The 8,216-nt window shown below is 35.7% G+C and overlaps 1 long non-coding RNA gene across 1 annotated transcript; it reads left to right on the plus strand.

Annotated features, from left to right (window-relative positions):
• The first annotated feature begins 3,927 nt into the window (after positions 1–3,927).
• LOC114540417 lies at positions 3,928–6,758 on the plus strand. The gene is made up of 4 exons (XR_003689047.1): positions 3,928–4,538; positions 5,355–5,470; positions 5,962–6,097; positions 6,663–6,758. It is a non-coding gene; the product is annotated as an uncharacterized LOC114540417 (long non-coding RNA).
• The last annotated feature ends 1,458 nt before the right edge of the window (positions 6,759–8,216 follow it).

The following is an 8,216-nucleotide window of genomic DNA, read 5'->3' on the forward strand; positions in this document are numbered from 1 at the left end:
TGATATCTCTTGAAGAAGGATTCGATTGGATTTTATAACTTATTGTATTACTTATATATAATAAATGTAATATTACACTAACTCCGGTAAACTCGAACCCCCGCGGTAACTCGAACAATTTTCCTTTGCCCTTGGGGGTTCGAGTTAGCGAAGAAATTCTGTATTTTAAAAGCTCACTCAAATTTTATGAGTGGGAGTCATAACATTTCCATGGCGGTATTTCCACTGGAATAAGAGCTTAATTTTCAGTGTTTTTCGTTAAATCTTTGTATCAACTAAGAAATAACTTTCTCTTTGATCGGTGATGACAAAATTTGTATGTCACACTCAATGAGTGAGTGTAACACGGCCTACAGGCGATAGTGTGGATACGGAAGAATTACTGATAATCGTTTGACATTTATCTGTTTTGAGAGCGTAATGTCCAAAATTTTTGTATTCGGTGTAATTAGACAGAAATTCTAGTTTCTACAGGGATCGTTTATGAAAAGTATGGGTTATGGTTGTCGCAGATAAACTACCTGAGGTAGAAATTTTAGCAACATCTAGTCAAGAATTGTGTGACAGGCAGGAGATGATTGCATTTTCTCATTGCTTTTCTGCAGTTGTCAGCATTAAAATTGGATCTTGCCAGTCACGCAAAACCTTTGAATACGTACAATCCAGAAAGTCAGTTTATACAAGACCTTCGAGAGAAAAATGAGTGTACTTTCTGACGGTTTTGAAATACTATCTTTATTTGTGTTTAGAATCTTAATAATCACGACTGCCGTAGAACATTCTAAATCTACTGAATTAATTGAAACGTATAGATCGTGCATGATGTAACCCAACCACTGTCAGTTGTTAGACCATATATAGAATGCATATCTCTTGCTGTCCTGGTCCACCTAAAATAACGTGATATAGCTATGACGCCTGTCTATGGAGATTTATTTCATTCCAAACCGTTCACAATTGGTAAATTACGACCTTTTCCAAAACAGTAAATTGATTGCGGCTTGAAAACCTAAAATTTCTCATCAACACATAACAAACTTTAAATTCACTTCATAAAATTTGAATGATTTAGTCAGGATTTGAATTTTAAACGTTTTCCTCTTTTTTTCAGAAATCTTTGGTATGAAGGGAGTTGTATCGTCAGCTGAAGGATTACACACCAAACTACGTCAAGCTGCTCAACGGATTAATGGATTAACAAAAGAACGCAAACAGTTGATTAAAATGGGAAATAAGCTGAGAGCTGAATTGTTGAAATATAAAGGTATTTGAAGGAATGTTTTGGTATATCTATTAAAATGGCATTAATATATAGACGTTAGTCGAAATAAATTACTGTAAGAATGAATTGAATACATTTTTCGTATAGTCATGACGCGTAGCTTCTGTTGTTCGCAAAAGACTAACTGCATGCATGTGCAAAGAGAACCCGCGATGATTACGTCACTACCACATGTAGGGTAGTGACACGTGACCGGGCCCCAGAACACTGCGGCAAAACGTCTGGGCACACGCCGGTCGGTTATAAGCATATTGGGAAATTTTCAATTGGAATTGTTGAAACAAAACATGCATGTTCATTGATAAAATATAAGTTAAACTTGTACTTCAAAATGTACCAAAAACAAGTGGACTAAACATTCGTTTAATGTGTCCTGGCATTTAAATATGAAATAAAATTGTAATGCAGATTAAAAATACAAAACAATCGCACCGTAACCATTTTCTTCACCTGGGCGGCATATATTTAGGCGTATGGCAAATTTCACGTTGATATTACAATGTAAAAGCTAGGAATAAGATTCAGTTTTGTGCGTTTTAGACAAGAAACAAAATTATCATCATCAAAGTATTTATACCAATTCATTTATTCAACGCGGGACATAAGAAGCAAGTGATTTCGAAATTATCAGTAACGACGAAGAATTTTTGATACTACGCACGTGCCCCCCCCAAAAGAAAAGAATCCTAGGGCCCAAAAGTGCCGGGGTTTTGGTGAAAAATGCCTTTTTGGAAATGGTAATTCTGTAAATACAACTTTAAAATCGAAGGTGGCCTTTTTTGTTTCCAATGTACGCCCAGGGCCTACAGGTACGCCCACTTACCCGTTCCTAATCTTTGTGTAGACCATGATGAATATAAACCACACTACAGTCACTACTTACTAGTCGTGTCTTTGGTGCTTTGGCAATAAAACCGTCCCTATACATATTTTTAATTGCCCTTTCTATTAGTTAGAGCCCGCCCCCCAATCTCGGTATTCTCCCTACGCCATTGAGAATGGAAATTTCGGTTATTTACGGAAGAAAGATCGCTTTGAAACACTATAAATATGCCAAAAGCTTTGAAATAAAAGTCAAACGGTAAAATACGCGCAAGACTTAATTCTTCCACGCGGCGAATCCGGCTTGATTTTGTTAAATCAATTTGGACATATTTTTGACCGTTTATTAGCTTTTATTCAATTTTCTGTTTCTTTGTGCGTGAGGACAGTTTTCGGACATACGACACATACGGTGCGTTTTAATATGTGCACCCAGGTATATGTGAATGTACGCTTTCTGAGCATACTCGATCGAAGCTAAACGACACTGCATGCATACATATTCTGTGACTTGATCAAAATTATATTCGAATGTACGCAAGCAAAACGACACACTGACACAGCTCGCTTTTTTTGTTTACTCGATCCGTGTTGTGAACGCCTTTTAAGGCGTATTAAAGGTTACGTCTGCGGAACGAAAGAAGTATCTAAGCGATAAGCATTTGTGTTTTAACCGTGCCGATCATTGTGCTTCTGATTGCCGAAGCCGATTTTTTTGTACCAAATGTAAGCGTAGACATCATACCTTGATTTGTGACCTCCCGGGTGATACGAAGCCTCCTGCTGCGCCCTTTAATGACATGCTACTTAGTCTTATAGTTCTGTCGTTTATCCTGTCGTAGTTGTTAATATAAATAGTGTTAAATGTCGCGCCGTAATCGACACGGGGGCGGGAAGTTTCTACGCCTCGTCTGCATTGCTCCACAAAATAAAAGCGAAACCCAAAAAACGAGAAATGCGTCATATAGAAATGATTATTATTGAAAAAATTTCCAGGTAGTTTAGAGCAACTTTTGTGAAGGCTGAGCAACTAGCATCAATGTTCACGTTTTGACAATGGAATAGCAATGCGACACCCCTTAATTGTTCGTGAAATCATTTTTCCAAAACGGTGAAATCTAGACACAAATTGGTACGTGATAGGGGGGGGGGGGTTGCTCTCGTTGAAAGAAGAATTTACGCCGATCCGACATCTTTTGTCCAAAACGGAAGTACTAATTTCACAAACCTGTCTGGGGTGTTTTTTTGGCGAACATACATTAAAATGATGGAATGGTATGGATGAAAAAAAAGTCAGTCACCCTCTACGGCATTGCATACCCAGGTAATCTGAGTGAAAAAATCAACGAATAAGAAGCCATATCCTTTGCTTCACTGAAGACTGGCTTATCATATCCTTCATATCATATAACTGCGGCATTTGAAAAATTTTAGTTAGTTCATTATTTCAATGTAAAAATGCATTTGTTTTTTCGTCAAAATCAATTAGAATTTTTATTTTTGCCCGTTTTACATTAAAAAATGTTGAGTTTAGAACTACTCAGTTTGTGCAGGCGCCTTTTGACGTATTTGAAGCCATGACTAACCAGCTGATCTGAGATCATGACATCATAAAGCGTCTTATAAATTTCACATATATTGCAACTCAACAAACTATAAAACTTTCATCAGAAGTGAATTCAATCCGACAAAATTGGATCGTATGAACAGGTTGACTTCCAGGATTGGATTTTAAAATTTGATCAAAGCGTATGTACGCCTATGTATCTATTCTTACGTAATCTCCGACCACGCGGGACCAGCGTAGTTTTGCGTGACACACGTGGGGCGATCAATGCACAAAACAGCTTTACCAAATCAAAGAAAAATATTATATAGAAACTAGAAATTTTTCTTCAATGAATGTATTTTAGCACAATATGAAGCTTAAATAGGCGGGCTAATCGCTGTATATACTATACTAGATGTACTGTCCGCCGCAAAACAATCGCAAACTGTCGAAATATATCAGCAAACTGTGCTGAAGTTGGCATGACCTTCGTGCACTCAATGTGTTATTAATATGCTGCAAATACCAATGTCTGCAAACGATTCAGACTCCGTGGTTTTACAGAAGGAAAAAGAATGGCGTGAAGCTTCTCAACTCAGAGTTCAGGCACTGGAAGAAACTATAGCTGAAAAAGATAGGGAGTTCAGACACTAGGAAAAGTTGAGATTTCGTAAGTTGAAGGATGATTTTGAGTATAACTTCAAACCTATATTAGAACGAGATCAAGAGTTAGAGAAATATGATACGGTGATTGGTAAAGTTAAGGAAGAGGAGCACGTTAAGACTGCTCAAGTTAGTGAATTGTGTGTGAAGATTGATGAATTCAACATCAAATTACAAAATGAACAGAAGTCCAAAGAGGAGCTACAGAAACACTACCAAAAGGTAAATTTTTTAATTTTTTTATTTTGATGAATCGATTCTGCATACAAAAATATTTAAATGAAAACAGGATAAAATTAATTGAGCTAGGAGTCTGTTAAAACCTTTAACAGGCTTTTTAATTTAAACCCCTAGTTGCAATGGCTTGGTGCAATATAGTTGAACATAGTGACATTGGTGTCTAATATTAAATTGTGAAGATGAAATTAATTACATTTGATAAAAGATAAATATATAAAAGCTAACTGTCTTATATTTACATGAAGAGAAGTTACAATTGTGTAATATACACTTAATGTATGCTCCCGAGGGAAATGGTGAATTTTGTTTTTCCAAGAGTCTGACTGAAGGGAAAACATAACTCACTATTTCCAAAGGTAGTGTACATTAAGTGTTTTGTTGTATAGGAACGAAAACATAAATGTTACACAACAATTTTATTTAAAAAAGAAACCCACTTTACTTTGTTATGACAAGAAGCAGGCAACAATTTTTCACTAATTGGGGCACTCCTTTCGTTGCCTTATGTAGTTAGTCCTCCGATAAGGTTTATGAAGTTTTGTTGAATTTCAATCGTTACATATAGTTGTGCTGTATACGTGTACATATGTGCAAGAATAAATTTATCCTGTGATATGCTAGCAACAAAAGCAACCCTGTAATTGACTGAGAACAAACTGGGCAGCCATTAAGCATAATTAGAACTGTTCCAGAATAGCTGCAGCTGAGCTGCAAGCTTTCTCTTCTGCTTGTCTTTCTTCACTAGCTATATGTTTAATTCTGATATGTTCAACAAATGATATGGTTAATTATGTCTAGAGATTGCAAGAATATCAGAATCAATTTAAAGCTTTTCAAGAAGAGAAAGATAATGTAGTTGCTAAAGAACGGGAGGAGCTTTCGTCTTATGGGAAAAATCTGGAGCTACAATTAAGGTAATCTAGTTCACCTCATGCAATCATTGTTTGTAACTGGAATACCATCAGAGCTCTTAAAGACATTTAAATTTTAGGTGATCATAATTAATGAACTCTAAAGATAGAGTACACTGATGCTAATTAATGTAAACCATGTTTAAACAAACACCTTGTTTACATTTTCACTCACTACATTTCTAAAAATATCAAGAGCAGTCAGAATAGTTGACACTATTTTGGTTTGCTATAGTTCTAAATGAGAGCTGGAGTTTATGTTCCGAAAAGTAAAAAAAGTGCTAAATTTCAGAAATTTTAAATCAAGTAGTCTACCCATATTGTTACAAGCAGAACTGATGTGAAGTAGAGATATATTACATGCAATGTATGCCAATGTGCAATTATGAACTTTGAGAACTTACTGAGGCTATAATTAACAATGAGTTACAGTGATTATGTTAATAAAGCATTTTTTAAAATATTGGTTAAAAATCAACATTTTGATTTTTTAGAGCAACAGAAAAAGATTGTGAGTTTCGTCATCCAGAAAATGTCAGTAATTTTGATGAAGCAATAAGAAAAAGAGAACAAGAATATCGATCAAAACTGGATGAAACAAGAAGTCTCTTATTGTCAAATGACCTTAAGGTAATAATTTATACTCATTACAACTATTACAGGCCTATCTGCATGCTTTCCATTTGCCAATATATACCTCAAATACAATATTACCACCATTTTATTACTGAAGCTCCCTTCTCCTTGGACCTTTTTTTCATCTCTCTCCAAAAAACCTCCTGTGCACTTTAAACACTACATGTTGTGGCTTTAAACTATTTCACCACATAGACCAGTTGTTTAAGGCCATTTTGTGATGACTAATACTAAGAATATTACATGTGTGCATTGTAAACATACAAGGTGTGTGTGTAACTGTTTTCCTCAGTTAAACTATCTTGCTACCAACAAGGTTTCGCTTTTTCCCTAACTTCTTGACGAATTTAGGAATTCGCTCTCTGAGCTAAATTTTACCTATGTAGTCTAGATGCTTAAACGAGTGCATTTGGTCAAACGAGACTACCGAGCCAAACGTATAAATTAATTGCCCGTCATAAATTAGGCTTTTGGTTTAAAGTACATATCTAGAAAGTGCTTTGTGGGATGGTTTGTCGATCATTGTCACTTGTCTTTAATAATTGACAGGTTTTTTTAGATCTGAAGTTTAACAAAAGAACTGGAGTTAATGCGATGTGATAGTCGTCGATGTAAAGAGGAACTCGACAAGAGAGAACTGAGAACTCGGGAGCTGAAGAAGTGCTTGAAGAAAAAGATTGGATGCTTTCTGATTTGGAAAACACTCATAAGTATAAGGTCACAGATCTCGAAGCACAACTGGAAAAATATGAGGAGAATGGGAGACAACTTACAGGAGGATTTTAAAAGGAAACATGCCGAATTGGATCGCTTTGCTCGGGAAAAAGAAGAAATGTTGGCCAACGCTAAACGAGTAAGTCGCTATTGCAAATGTAGTCTAAGGCTTAATAACCGAGCTAAAAACCTTACGAAACTGGTAACACAGTAAGTTTTTTCTCTGGTGATATAGTTTTCTTAGTAATTTGCCTTGTTTCCATGAACTGGGCAAAACTGGTAACACAGTAAGTTTTTCTCTGGTGATATAGTTTTCTTGAGTAATTTGCCTTGTTTCCTTGACATTTATACTTATATATAATATATAATTAATATTATTATATTATATATATATTATATTATATATATATATATATATATATATATATTATATTATATATACACAGAGTGTATCAAAAAAATGTCCCAAATGTAAAATTTCCGTTTTTCAGAATATTTTGCAGAATTTGGCAAATTTTTGTGTTCCTAGAGATAGTTAAGACTTATCTGGTACCTAGGCCAAGTTTGGTTTTTCATTAACAAAGTTATGTTACCGGGGGGTGTTCCTTTCCACTGATATTGAGAGGGCTTGCGCGCGAAAATATGAAGCTGAAATTGAGATATTATTTACCTGTCTAAAAGTAGGAAAGCTTTTTAATAAATTGTCAAAGTTTCAGGAAAAATAATGCAAACTGGGAGCAACGCGTGACCCCTAAAAGTGACAAATATTTTATTGCAAGCAGTGGATTAAATGCATGGTTGATTTTAGCGTGACCGATCTCATACAAGGTGGGCAAATGAATAAATTAAAGCGAGAAACGAAACAAGAAGACGAAGCGATTTAATAACAAGATTTTTATTCGTGATGTTAATCCTCAACATTTCCACCATTTCTTTCTAAGCAAACTGCGGCTCGTGTGAGCATGGTAAACACTGAACGGCGAACCATTTGTCTGTCTTGCCTCAAATTATCCATTTCGTTCGAAATTCTTTCTTGCAAATCGCCTACACTACCACCGGCAAATCTAGGCGAATGGACAGACAAACGGTCCACTGTTCAGTGTTTAGCATGCTCAGACAAGCGTAGAATGAAATGGTGGACATGCTGAGGGTTAACATCACGAATAAATCGCTTTGTTTTTGTGTTCAGTTTCTCGCTTTAATTTATTCATTTGCCCAGCCTTACATGAGATCGGTCACGCTAAAATCAACGATGCATTTAATCCACTGCGCGCAATGAAATATTTGTCACCTTTAGGGGTCGCGCGTTGCTACCAGTATGTATTATTTTTCCTGAAACTTTATTAAAAAGCTTTCCTACTCTTATACAGCTAAATAATATCTCAATTTCAGCTTCACA

The sequence above is a fragment of the Dendronephthya gigantea genome, unplaced genomic scaffold, assembly GCF_004324835.1.
Source record: "Dendronephthya gigantea isolate DGI-Jeju-01 unplaced genomic scaffold, DenGig_1.0 000234F, whole genome shotgun sequence".
Lineage (NCBI taxonomy): Eukaryota > Metazoa > Cnidaria > Anthozoa > Malacalcyonacea > Nephtheidae > Dendronephthya > Dendronephthya gigantea.